The 14966-nt window shown below is 36.2% G+C and overlaps 1 long non-coding RNA gene across 1 annotated transcript; it reads left to right on the forward strand.

The window, feature by feature from the left end:
• Nucleotides 1-1982, forward strand: LOC139782149 (uncharacterized). Its single transcript, XR_011720799.1, has 4 exons — nt 1-220; nt 314-375; nt 464-597; nt 677-1982. It is a non-coding gene; the product is annotated as an uncharacterized lncRNA (long non-coding RNA).
• Nucleotides 1983-14966: the final 12984 nt, after the last annotated feature.

Consider the following 14966-nt stretch of genomic DNA (forward strand, 5'->3'; position numbering starts at 1 on the left):
GGAATACGGATACGTCAACAAAGACACTTTAGGCAGCTGGCAGAAGTGCATTGCTGCAGTCCAACAATACTTGAATTAAGGAAAAAGTATAGTTATAGACAATACCAATCCTGATCCAGCTTCGAGAAAGAGAGATATTGAGATAGCCAAGAAGCGCAATGTCTCGGTCAGATGTTTCGTCATGACGACAAGTATAGAACACGCGAAACGTAATAATAAGGTAATCGGAAATTAACATTAACCGTCATCGTGTGAAAGAATCGTATGAAGTAATGTTTCCGAAAATTCTAATCGATTTATTATTATATTACAGTTTCGCGAGTTGACTGATCCAAGCCACATTTCAATCAACGAGATTATTTTCAACTCCTACGTGTAAGTAGATTTTAGATATATACATCTCTACACTCAAAATTATTTATCTTTGGATATGTAATTATACTTTGATGTTACTCTTTTGCAGGTAAATGGTCGACAGAAGCTTACAATGTGGTACAAAATTGTTCCTCAAAGGGAGTTGCTGCCCAAACTCAGATTGAAGGTCGCATTCAAACTAATATTTATGCAAATATTTATTTTATGATACAAAATTATGAGGTAAGTAGTTATTATTATCCAATCTTCGAGAATCTCTTTGCAGATGCGAAAATTAATTGAAATTAATTGATTTTTAAAGCTAATTTCCCTTACTGAAGAACTGGTAATGAATGGACATGCTGAACAAGTAGGCATGGGACCAGATGAATGAAGCCAGAAACACTTGAATCCATCTGTACATAAGAGTTGTCAAGAAACTCTACAATTTTCACGCATAATCCGCGATTCTTAGTCAGTATGGACTAGAGTTTAATACAATCGCTATTGATGATCCCCTTTAATCGCGTCAAAATTGATTATTTCGCTTTTTGACTTTGTTCTTTACTCATGTTGTAAAATAGTATTCCGATTGTGTAGAATATTTTTATTTAGAAAGAAATTTATAAAGATTGTTATATTGATCGTAGAGTAGAGAAAACAATAAAACTTAACATTTTACAAAGTAGTGTCACATTTAAACTAGAACATTGTATCGAATAACTCAGACGAATTAGGAAATCCGTTTCTACGTGACTCATGTCTATTTCTGATTGGGGACGATTCGAGAACTCATTGAAATAATTTAATTTCTTTTCACGTTTAAATTTAGGTCACCGTAGATTAAACTTGTTACCTTAGAAGTTATTGTTAAATGGCGCATTTTATTTAATATTCCGCACTTCACTGTTGTGGCATAAAATTATTTTATGTTTCAAAAGATGGAGACTAAGCTTTCGGATTAATCCAGATATACGCATATATACTGTATATATTTGATTAATTGTTTACTTAGATATCTATGATTCTTGCGCGATATGCTAATACATTTTTTTCTATGCAAGATTTCAATGCAGTAGAAACTAGTTAACTGAAAAAAAGAGTCTATAAATGATTCGTAACTCGTGCAATTGCGCTCAACTGGAAACGTTTGGCAGTTATGAAATGTTAATATTTAATATTGTTGTTAAACATAATATAGAAATATTTTTCTAGGAAATGTATACAAGTAAGGTTACAATCATTAAATCGCTCACAGTGCTCACGTACATAACTTTGTCGCGCGCTGCGATTAACTCAATTTATTATAATTTATTATAATTTTTTAACAAAGCGAAAATATAGCGCAATGAACATCGTTACGTAATAATCATTCGTAATTCATTTTCGTGTATATAATATGTAGCTGACCGCAATCTTTGACTCTATTCAAATTTTGTACAACACTTCATTTAGCATTGTATTAATCATTAAGTAGCTTTGAGTACATTTAGTAGCTTTTGTATATTCGTCAGTTGAATCCTTGAAGTTATTAAGACTTGCATGAATTTTTACCGCAAGTTCTCTTACATCTTTTATACGCCTTCTGTAAAATATATAAAAATATATCATAACTGAATTAACTCGCATATCTTGGTCTGTCTTTTTTTTCTCCATTGCTTAACTTCTATTCGCCTCCCGACTTGACGTATACGCTACTATACTCGTCCAAGACGTTATTCGCGACATTTACAAGCTCTCTGTCTTTCTCTTCAATCGCTCTAAAAAAAATGTGTCGTCTTGAAGTGATTGATCTCCCTAAATTATTTAAAAGTTACGCTTTGCGAAGACATAAGATATACGTTAGCTGGAAAATCGATTCACAGCGGGATTAGAAAAAGACGGAATGTTATGCGGTCGGTTCTTCAACAGTATAACGGCTAGGTTTCGCGACTAGGTTAATCCACTTGCATATCGGTCATTGCGATCTCGCTCTTGTACATACTTGACTCATCGTCATGAGACTAGCTCCATTGTTCGCGAAGATACTTTTCTCTTGTTCTCTCTTCTGCTACCCTAAGGCGCGCGCGCGCGTGTGTGTGTGTGTGTATGTGTGTGGTGTGTGTGTGTGTGTGTGTGTGTGTGCGCGTGCGTGCGTGTGTGCGTGCGTGCGTGCGTGCGTGTGTGTGTGCGTGCGTGCGTGCGTGCGTGCGTGTGTGTGTGTGTGTGTGTGTGTGTGTGTGTGTGTGTGTGTATGTGTGTCAAACGTTTTACCTATTATTAACAACTTCAGACACATTACATTTTTATTTTTAAGTAGTAATTTTTTTCTGTGGTATACATATGTATAGCATTAACAAGGTGTACAACTAAAAAGGTTACAGATTATTATTTAAAAAAAACTAAGCAAAATATTAAATTGTTGTTTTTTTTAGAAATAATAGTCCGTAACACCTTTAGCTTCACACCTTGTACATACTGTTTATAAGATTATAAGATATATTGTTTATAAGATTAAGATGCGTAACACTACAAAAAGGCGTGATATCCGTACAAAATTACCTTTTTTAAAAAAAAAGGTAAAAAAGGCGCCAAGTACACGCATAGTAGTGTATATGTATTATGTTGTTACCTCGAAAAAAACAAAGTGGTAGTATAATACCTCCAAATAGCTTTACCCTGTACATACTGTTTATAAAATGCGTAATACTACAAAAAGGCGTGATATCCGTACAAAATTACCTTTCTTAAAAAAAGGTAAAGAAAGGCGCCAAGTACACGTATAGTAGTGTATATGTTGTTACCTCGAAAAAAAAGAAAGTGGTAGTATTATACCTCGAAAAAACCTAAGTAACAAGTGGTAGACGTACTCTTTGTATCTCGAAAAATCTCGAAAAAATCTAAGCAGTAGTATCTTTATTTCCAAATATATGTGTACATAAATATATATTTGGGACATTCCATGTCAACCGGAACAGCGCCACGCCCAAAATTTGAGAGGGTTTAAAAATTTGTTTTGGGGTGCAAAATTTATGTAAACATATTAGCTTTCGAATACCGAGTGCACATTTTAAAAAATTCAAAATGGCGGACTCAGTATGGCGCCTAGAATAAAGAGAGTCACACAATAAAAAGTTATAGCTTGAAAAAAAAATTATAAAACCACAGAGTAAAATTTTGTTTTGCATCTAAATTGTGTGTTCATTCGTGTACTTTACGTTAGGTATATTGGGTTTAAAAAAATTCAAAATGGCGGATCCAATATGGCGGACGAAAAATCGAAACTTAAAATTTGTAATTGAAAAAAATATGGTCATATTCTGCGTCAAATTTGAAGTATAAATGCCCTCTTGCGATTTTTCGATATAACGCATCCTTTTCGAGATAAAAATTCATTAATATCGAAGTGCTGTTTAAACTTGGAAGACACGTAACTTGTGCACGTGATAGTAGGTTTTGGGGTCACTGAAAACAAATCTGATATAATGAATAATATGAAAATTTAAAACGGCGGAGTCAGAATGTGTGTGTGTGTGTGTGTGTGTGTGTGTGTGTGTGTGTGTGTGTGTGTGTGTGTGTGTGTGTGTGTGCGTGTGTGCGTGCGTGCGCGTGCGTGCGTGCGTGCGTGTGTGTGTGTGTGTGTGTGTGTGTGTGTGTATGCGCGTGCGTGTGTGTCTTAGCGCGCGCGAGAGAGCATGTAAATGAGAGCGCATATTGATGTCCTGATGTAAGGACTTCACTCATTGAAGCCTACGGCAAAACCAGCGATACTATCGATAAACTGCAAATGCCATTTTTCACGTCAGCATAAAGAAATATTTTATTGATTCATAAACAATTTTTTAAACTTTTGTTTTCGCTAAAAATATTTCTTGGATAGTATCGCTGGTTTTGCCGTAGGCTTTAATGAGTGAAGTCCTTACATCAGGACATCAATATGCGCTCTCATTTACATGCTCTCTCGCGCGCGTTAAGACACACACACGCACGCGCATACAAACACACACACGCGCGCGCACACACACACACACACACACACACACACACACACACACGCACACGCACACGCACACGCGCACACGCACACACACGCGCACACACACACACACACACACACACACACACACACACACACACACACACACATTCTGACTCCGCCGTTTCGAATTTTCATATTATTCATCATATCAGATTTGTTTTCAGTGACCCCAAAACCTACTATCACGTGCACAAGTTACGTGTCTTCCAAGTTTAATCAGCACTTCGATATTAATGAATTTTTATCTCGAAAAGGATGCGTTATATCGAAAAATCGCAAAAGGGCATTTATACTTCAAATTTGACGCAGAATATGACCATATTTTTTTCAATTACAAATTTTAAGTTTCGATTTTTCGTCCGCCATATTGGATCCGCCATTTTGAATTTTTTTAAATCCAATATACCTAACGTAAAGTACACGAATGAACACACAATTTAGATGCAAAACAAAATTTTACTCTGTGGTTTTATAATTTTTTTTTCAAGCTATAACTTTTTATTGTGTGACTCTTTTTATTCTAGGCGCCATACTGAGTCCGCCATTTTGAATTTTTTAAAATGCGCACTCGGTATTCGAAAGCTAATATGTTTACATAAATTTTGCACCCCAAAACAAATTTTTAAACCCTCTCAAATTTTGGGCGTGGCGCTGTTCCGGTTGACATGGAATGTCCCATTTACATGTTACAGCAAAGCGTGTTTGTAAAACACACTTGCAGTGGTTGCAATACAACACAGCACCTTGGTCATCTGTAGAGGAACATTGGAACAAATCTCGTGAATTGAGACATATTTTAATTACAGAACATAAAGGAAATATTTCTGATATTTTCAGTGAATATTCAGTACTCAAACCGGAATTAGGTTACACACTTGTAAGCAATGTTAAATTTATTTTTATTATACTATTTTTTAAAAACATTTATATAATACAATATTGTATTATTTTTTATTTCAGTTAGAGAATGATAACAATTCTTTAATCAATGAGAAATCAAATATTTATAGTGAATGGCCCGAACTGTCTAAGAAATTAAAAACATTATTGACAAAACGAGTTATGAAAGATAAAACTTTTGCTAAGCGACTAGAAGAAATTCAATTATATGAAGAGGGAGATTGTAATACAATTATTTATTTAGTATCAAATTACAATTGACCTAATGGATGTGAATATAATTGTTTAAATACACCGTACAGTGCATAGAGATGCTGCATTGCTCTCTTTAATACCTGTTCTGTGTTCTTCCAATGTGCGACTAAAGATACCAGGAGGAAAGAAAATATGGCGACCTACAATAGCAGAATCAATGGATGCTTTTATTTGTCATATCAAGGTGTTTTAACGTTACTTAAAGATATTTGTTTGCAATTTTATTAATTGAAATTTTGTTCAAATGAAAGTAATTAAGTTTATTTCTAATGTAACTAAATAGTATATTGTCCGAACAAATTAATTAGCAATTTTCTAACAAAAGTTTAAATATTACAGGTTCCAGGTGAATTGGAAAGAGTAAAACGTAGAAAACGAGAGAATGCTGCTAAATTGAAAGAAACCGTCCAACCTTACATAATTGTTGTAGGTTCACAATTCACTGCAGTCGAGACAATTTATGTCATTATTGATGATGTCATGTATAACATGGAAAATATACTAAAAGCCGTCGACATTTTGTATAAAGTCTTTCAAGTTCTCAATGTAAAGTATCCAACTGGATGTGAGCAGGTATGGCTGTTTATACAAAAGTATGTTTATGGACGAACGACAAAGTGGGATCCCTGTTGCATAAAAGACCGATAGAAACTTTTAGACAACGATAGAAAGTCTATCAGATTCCATCTGGTTAATCGGTACAACAAAATTGAGACTTTGACAATTGATGTGGATTTATCGGAACCTATGAGCACGCGGTCACTATGTGGATAATCTGTTACGGAATGTATCCGATTCTATTGTTTTCATGTGCATGATGGATTATATCAAGAGACACGGTAGTGTCTCGCGCCAAGTATACGCGGAGCGAGACCGACCGTGACTCTTTTACGCGACGCAACAGGTTGCGAGTACTCGAGATGTTGAGATCTCGATAACGAGTGAACGGATCAAGTTCTAAGTAGGCTTGATCGATAGCTTGGGGTCGATTTGGGGGGGGGGGGTATCTCTTATAATATTTTCCGCTACGTGCCCTACGAACGGAGATATTGCGACGCAAAGTCCAAATGTGAAAATTTTATATTAAGAGATACTCCTACGTCGACGCTCTTATTTCATCAATATAACATATATATAACAGAGAAATGTCACTTTCACTTTTTCGACACTGGCGGTAGTGACGGTGCTAGTATCGCCAGTTTCGATATCGCGCGCGCATTATTATCGATCTAGTAGGTAAATTAGGTCGATAGACTTATCGGTCAGGAGGAAGATTTCTATTAGGTAAATTGGGTCGTATAGACTTATCGACCAGGAAGTTATCAAGAGAACACGGTATTATCAACCCAGCGAGTGAATCCATTCGAGTCGATATATCGATATATATATGTATGTACGTGTGCGTACTGCGCTCAGTGCAGTCAGTGCGTTCAGTGCGCTGTCAGTCAGTTATAACCTAGAAATAGTGACGATCGTGACCGTCGCCGTGTGATAGATAGTGAAATATATATTGACGGCAGGGAGCTGATACCGAGGAGATCAAGGAGCCTGTTCACACGAGGCGTTTCTGCCGCGCGTTAACGTTTGCACGAGCCGCGCGCTGTCGCGAGGCAAGGTGCGACGGCGAGTGCCCTATGGGTCTAAAATGCCGCAAAGCGTATTGTAGACGCTCGTCGTCACGCGTACGCCGTTTCGCGTACGCACGTATGCGCGCGTTGTCGCACCTCGTCTCGCGATAACGCGCGGCCACGGGCAGCAACGCAACCGCACGTCAAAACCGCCTCGTGTGAACAGACTCTAAGAAGGAACCTGTATCCAAAATCGCACACGTACGTATATGCTGTCTTGTATATGTTGCTAAAGTTAAAGAGAACGAAAAAGTGATCTGTATCTATGCATCTATCGTATTTATTATATATGCACGTGTAATACGTATACAGTGTCTCATTTTAATCGATCACCCCTAAAAACTTTTTTATTTGTGATTCTAGAAAGAAATGCTTTAGACGAAAGTTATTTGGTTTGAAGGGGGAAACATGATTCTTATAAGATGATTCGATGATTCGTATACGTGAGTTATGTCGTAGATATCGTTTTCAAGAATTTTAAAGACGACTAATTTCTTAAATAGAACTTGATTTTTTCCTTGAGATAAAAGTTGTAGATCTCGAGACGTATTTAAAACATTATAATAAAGCTCTCTTTTGTTATTAGAATTTCCTGAGGTATTTTAAATTTTGTTTTAAAATAATATTTTTAATATAAATATCTCGTAAAGCATCTATGTTTCGATGACTTTTAGTTTCATACTTTTATACGTAGAATAATGAAAGAATTCGAATAATATTAATTTTTACATTTGCAATTTTGCAAAATTGAATGCGTCTACAAAATGCAATCTTTTTTAAAATAATTGTTCCTGTTTTTTTTTAACATCAGTTTCTTTTATTATTCTACGTATAAAAGTATCAACGTAAAGTCATCAAAAAGTGAATTTAATACTTTACGAAATATTTCATATTTTATATTAATATGACAAAATTTAAAATATCTCAGGAAATCCTTAACGAAAGAGAGCTTTATTATAGTGTTTTGAGATCTCGACGAGATCTACAACTTTTATCTCAAGAAAAAATCAAGTTCCAATTAAGAAATAAGTCTCCTTTAAAATTTCTTGAAAATGATGACATGTATGACACGACTTACATTGAAATCATATGTCTTCCTTCAAACCAAACAACTTTCGTCTAAAGCATTTTTTTCTAGAATCACAAATAAAAAAGTTTTTGGGGGTGATTGATTAAAATGGGACACTATATGTATTACATGTGTGTATACATATATATAAATTCAATAAAAATTTAATTTGTTGTTATTGCTAATTTGTGATAATTAAAAAATAAAAAATGGAAATTTTTGCCGATACTTGCTTATTACTACAAAATGCATGATATCAGTACAAAATTACCTTTTTCAAAAAAAGGTAAAAAAAGGCGCCAAGTAAACGCGCAATGTATGTTGTAAATTCAAAAAAATCTTAAATGCTAGTAGCTTTATTTTTCCCTAACAAAATAATTCACAAAATTGCGTTACCTAACTCAACCCAAGTGATATGTATATGTTGTAAATTCAAAAAAATCTTAAATGCTAGTAGCTTTATTTCTCCCTAACAAAATAATTCACAAAATTGCGTTACCTAACTCTGCAGCCGACGGCTGCAATTGTGCCGACTCCCGCGATGCTGAAGCAGGGGCCGACCATCACAGATGACCGCATACTCCCGCGGCCACTCGTCACGCCGAGGGGTACGACGAATAAGAAACCCGTGGTCCAACGGCCGGAGGTAACGACCGGCAGGGTCAGCCCGGATGATACGCGGGCGCAGCGACGGAGGATCTACGCGGCGATATGTGATACGGCAGGAGTGTCGTGGCAGATGCCGAATAAAGACGTTTAGACATTAAGTTGCGTGCGTGTACATAAACAACAATTTTATTTCCTTTGTTCCTGCATCAATCCCATGCGACTAAATCACCTTCTGCGTTTACGTAATATTAGTTTTGTTTAACCAGATCCAGGTAATGGAAATTAAGTTTAAGTTTTTTTTCTTTTTGGTTCGACTCGAATAAAGGTCAGAGATTAAAAATCAAGTTTGACAAACGTGAAAAGTTTCGGTTCCTTTTTGTTGTTGTTTTGCCGAAAGAGTTTAAAAATTTGTTTGGTTTAACGGATAAAGGTTCCGTGCGATTAACAAGTCGAATCAAGGTTAAGTAGGGGAAGAGACTAACGAAAATTAATCATTGGTCGAATAAAACCAAAACGAGTGTCACAATGTCCCGTTGTACGAACGGACGAAAAAGTTCGGACCGCGAACAATGTCAAACGGACATTAAGATCGTGTCAGGCGAAGTCAGGCTAAAGGAGCGCCGACAATGCGAGGCGGTCAACCACCCGAATGATATGTGGGGTATCCACAAGTAAAGTGGTAATAAAATTGTTGGCGTGGATAACAAAACAAGGTCCTGCGTAGGTGTACCTTTTTTCTATCCCCAATATAAAAATTAACGGCGCGGGAAAACGCGAAATCCGCAACGAGAGCGTGCGCGAACCAATCACCGTCCGAGACGGGGGTGCCATGGGACATGGTCGGCGCATTGGATAAACCACCGGTTCGATCGGCGAGTTATCAAAGCGAAAACGTTAAAGGCACTGCGGCCAACGCAATGCCGACGACGGTTAGCAGACCGGACGCGCGGGGTCCAAAACGGGGTTACCATGGGGCATGGTAAGCGATCTGGGCGAACTACCTATCCGAACGGCAAACAATTCATGCGACCGCGTTGCGGGGATCAAGGCCAAGGCGAAACCATCGATAAATCGCGAGCCGTACGCGTAGGTGCCGAAATGTAGGTACCACGTGACGTGGTCAGCGAATTCGGCCAACTAATGGTCCGATCGGCGGATCAAGGTGCGAACGTGTTGGGGGCATCAAGGTCAACGAGGAATGACCAGCGGTCAGCGGGCCAGACGCGTAACTGACGGAATCACGATCCACGGGCGGGACGCGAACATACGGACACGGCGTATATATATACCGGATGGGCCATTACGAAAGGAGTCATGGGTGGCGAAATTGGCGAACCGCGAGAGTTTAGACGATATGTAAGATGTGATAATAATTAAGGGCGACGGACAAGTCAAGCCATGATCAAGTGAATCACATGCAATTAGCATAAGCGACATTTCGTGAAACCACGTCGCGAGCCGGAGGTCAAGAATGACCCAAGCGCGTCACTAAACCAAAAGATGTTCATGCGTTAATCGGGCGAATCAATCGTGTACACGCGGAGTCTCATTTCCCGTAGGAGCATCCAACGAGATAATGTTAAATTAAGAATAATTAAGGATGGCGGGAGATGAAACACCGCGTAGAATAGTACAAGAATGTTCTAGAAGGTATACGCAAACCATGTTTGAAAAGTTGTTGATTCGCGAAAGTGTGCGAATAACAAGTCAAGCGAGACAAAGGGACCTTTTGTTCGCGGCAACACCTGGAGTGGCGAACAATGACTCAGGAACGCGGAAGCGACGAATGCCACATGCGGGCGCGTGACTATCACGCGGCGGGTGGCTGCAAATGGGCGTATCCACGCAGGAGTGGGGTACCGGCTCCGAAGTCGGGAGCCGGAGCAAAGGCGATCGTTCGTGGATTCTTCGTCGGAGCTTGAAAGAGTACGGTCGATTCTTATCCGGTCTCGTAGCGAATACTTGTACTCGGCGTTGAACATCCCGCGATAGGCGCGTTAAGCCTCAAGACCCTCGAGTTCGAAATTTGTATGATCTGAAACGTAGTAAAATAAATAATATTTTACCTATCTAAAAAGAAATACATTTATTTCACTCGTGTGTGGTCTAAATACCTCGTCGATATACCTACCTGATCCGAATACTTACCTGTTGGCGGTCCTACGCCCGTTCGGGGAGATTCAGAGGCGGTCCAGCGGCGGTTCAGAGACATGCAGTCCAGAGGTCCGAAGTCCCGGAACCAGCGGCGGTCCTAGATCCGGCGGCGAAACAAGGTGACCTGAAACAAAAAAGGGAAAGAGGAATCAGCGGGGCATCGAAAGGTTGGAAAATTATTCACTTACCTTACAAACCTTTCTCGGTTTCTCGGTCAAAATCGAGTGGCGACCGTGTCGGTGAACATTAAATTGATATAACGGGGGAAGTCACTCCTCCGTACGGTTACAACTCAACCCAAGTGATATGTATATGTATATGTGATATGTATATGTTGTAAATTCAAAAAAATCTTAAATGCTAGTAGCTTTATTTCTCCCTAACAAAATAATTCACAAAATTGCGTTAACTAACTCAACCCAAGTGATATGTATTTCAAAAAAAGATGTGAAATCTTTAAATTGCGCCAATTACAAAAAAATATGTATATATTGCTTTGAAAAATAATTGTTGCGCAACTACTTTTAAAAAATAAAACTCAAGTGGTACGTATCTTTGTATTCCCATTCAAGGATCTTCTCATTCCAACCCAAGCTTTAATTTTGCTTCCTCATAGAGGAAGCTTTGTTTTCGTTAAAAAAAATTTTTTTTTGTTTTTCTGAATGTGTTCAGAATGTTCTAAAACGTCGAAAAATTGCAATTTTAAAAAATGTATGTATGTATGTATGTGTGTATGTGTGTATGTGTGTGTGTATGTGCCAAATTTACCGAAATTTCTATAACTCCAGAATTAATTAACCAAATCTTAACGAATTATATATGAAATAGGGGTAAAAAAAACTGAAGAATATAATAGAATTAATACAAATTGCTAATAATAAAGGGGTTACCAATTTCTGTTTAAAAAAACAGCCAAACTTACCAAAATTTCTATAACTCAAGAACTGATTAACCAAATTTTAAAGAATTATATATGAAATAGGGGTAGAAAAAACTGAAGAATATAATAGAATTAATAAAAATTGCTAATAATGAAGGGGTTACCGATTTTTATCTAAAAAAATCTATATAATTGCCCTAATTTCCGCAAATTTTGAGATATCGAGCTTAATTTTTTTTTATGGATAGAGTATCATTAAAGGTAGGTTGGTGTTGAATTTGGCAATGATCGTTGAAGGGGTTACCGATTTTTGCCTAAAAAGTGTACAAGTTATACATGTAATCTTATATATAGAACGTATCATTAAAGGAAGGTTGTTTTGAATTTCGCGAAGATTGGTGAAAGGGTTACCGATTTCTGCCTAAAAAATATATTGGGTAGACCGAGGCGAATCGGATTACTAATTAGCACGATAAAATAGCTCGTTTAAAAGAAACACACAGACGAAAACTGTCTTAAAACTTATATTGATCCGATTCGCTTCGGTCTACCCTAAGTTATTTGATGGATAGAGTATCATTAAAAGAAGATTGTTAGTGAATTTGGCGAGGATCGGTGAAGGGATTACCGATTTCTCCTTAAAAAGTGTATAAGATGTACATGTAATTTTATATAGAGTATTATTAAAAGAAGGTTGTTTTGAATTTTGCGAGAATCGGTGAGAGGGTTACCGATTTCTGCTTAAAAAAATGTATAAGTATCTTTAATGATACTCTATCCATAAAAAAAATGTGCAAGTAGAAACTTGCACATTGCTTCCTCATAGTTTTTAAGTGTGCAAGTAGAAGCTTGCACATTGCTTCCTTATAGTTTTTAAATGTGCAAGTAGAAACTTGTATATTGCTTCCTCATAGTTTTTAAGTGTGCAAGTAGAAACCTGCACATTGCTTCCTCTATGAGGAAGCCAAATTAATAAATATCTATGCTAATAATTATGCATAAAAAAACAGGCTTCCTCATAGAGGAAGCAATGTGCAGGTTTCTACTTGCACACTTAAAAACTATGAGGAAGCAATGTACAAGTTTCTACTTGCACATTTAAAAATTATGAGGAAGCAATGTGCAAGTTTCTACTTGTTTTTTAACAAAATTATAAGATTACAAAGAATCATTTTAATCACAAAGAATTAAAGAGATAACAGTACAAAATAAGAATTTTTAATTAAAATAAAATAAATAAATAAATTTTTCTTGTAAAAAAACTTGGCGCTGCTATAGACCTTGAAATTTAATAAAGTACTAAAATTTTGATTGAATTTAAGGGAATAAAAAAAGCAGCGCCAAGTTTTTTTACAAGAAAAATTTATTTATTTTATTTTAATTAAAAATTCTTATTTTGTACTGTTATCTCTTCAATTCTTTGTGATTAAAATAATTCTTTGTAATCTTATAATTTTGTTAAAAAAAATTTAAGCTTGGGTTGGAATGAGAAGACCCTTGAATGGGAATACAAAGATACGTACCACTTGAGTTTTATTTTTTAAAAGTAGTTGCGCAACAATTATTTTTCAAAGCAATATATACATATTTTTTTTGCAATTGGCGCAATTTAAAGATTTCACATCTTTTTTTGAAATACATATCACTTGGGTTGAGTTAGTTAACGCAATTTTGTGAATTATTTTGTTAGGGAGAAATAAAGCTACTAGCATTTAAGATTTTTTTGAATTTACAACATATACATATCACTTGGGTTGAGTTAGGTAACGCAATTTTGTGAATTATTTTGTTAGGAAGAAATAAAGCTACTAGCATTTAAGATTTTTTTGAATTTACAACATACATTGCGCGTGTACTTGGCGCCTTTTTTTTTATCTTTTTTTGATTAAGATTTACGAATGTTCGATTTATTGGATTCAAACAGCATCGACACACTGATCGACAGCTGTGTATACTTATATGCAATTATCAATGTTATTTGAATATATTTCTATACGTATTTACACATGTTGTAAATTGATAGGTTTTTAACATACTTGACTGTTTGAAAGCGAATGCGCATTAATACGAAAAGTCCACAATGTGTTTCTATCAGATCTTAATGGCAAAAGCTTATCCATAATGAAAGTACATTTATATCGTCTTATGAGTAAATACAGATCTGTAAGGACTAATTTTTTATAAAAGTCAATCTGGCAATCCAAGGACAAAAACACACAGTTTTCTGATAGAAATTTACTCTTTTAATATGAATCAAGCAGATTTTCCAGATAGGTCTGCAGCAATTGGCATTTACTAGTTGATATTTAATGTGGCATTGCAGACACAATATAAAATATTTATAAGATTCTATCGGGATTTTCAAATTTGGAGATTTTTAAGTATGACCTTGGATATATCGGTCATTTCTGATACGTTTATGATATACCTTTAGGTGTTATTAAAAGCATTTGCTGATACGAATTTTGACTTTAACATATCATTTTGTAACAAATTGTTTTTATTAGATTTTATATGCATTCTCTAACTTAGTATGCCTGTTCTGTGCATATTCTTACATTGATCTAACGTTGTGTCGACTATATATTCTGCATGCGCGTTACTTACAGTTGCTACATGAGAATGCATTCCGCAATAGTGAATCGGTCGCGAAATAGAAACTTTACATTGTATTACATTGGTTGAATCATATTTTGGCAATTGCAGTAACTGAATACTTATCCCTTCTACGTGCGGTTCTATTAATGGTATATTACATTCTCCTATATCTAATAGCGATACGGTCGTTATATTAGTGTTCGTTGTTCCGCAATCATATCCGAGTATTCCAAAGGTTTCTCGTACGGAGAGAATTCCGATGACGGTTAGGCAGATTAGTGCCCGCATCTGTTTTAAATACAATATAAAAAGGTATCATTAGTTAGATTGAAAATGTTTCGCGGTACATGTTCAATCTCTTAATGTTTCGTTTTTCGAATTTTGTTAGGATGAGCAATTCTTAGTTTTCCTTTTACAAAAACTTTGACATTACCGTTAGGTAAAATGTCTGTTATAATATGAGGCCCTGAATATTGATTGCCTAATTTTCCTTTCTTTGGC

The sequence above is a fragment of the Temnothorax nylanderi genome, unplaced genomic scaffold, assembly GCF_030848795.1.
Source record: "Temnothorax nylanderi isolate EJ_2023f unplaced genomic scaffold, tnyl_v1.0 TNYL_tig0391_pilon, whole genome shotgun sequence".
NCBI classification, from domain to species: Eukaryota; Metazoa; Arthropoda; class Insecta; order Hymenoptera; family Formicidae; genus Temnothorax; species Temnothorax nylanderi.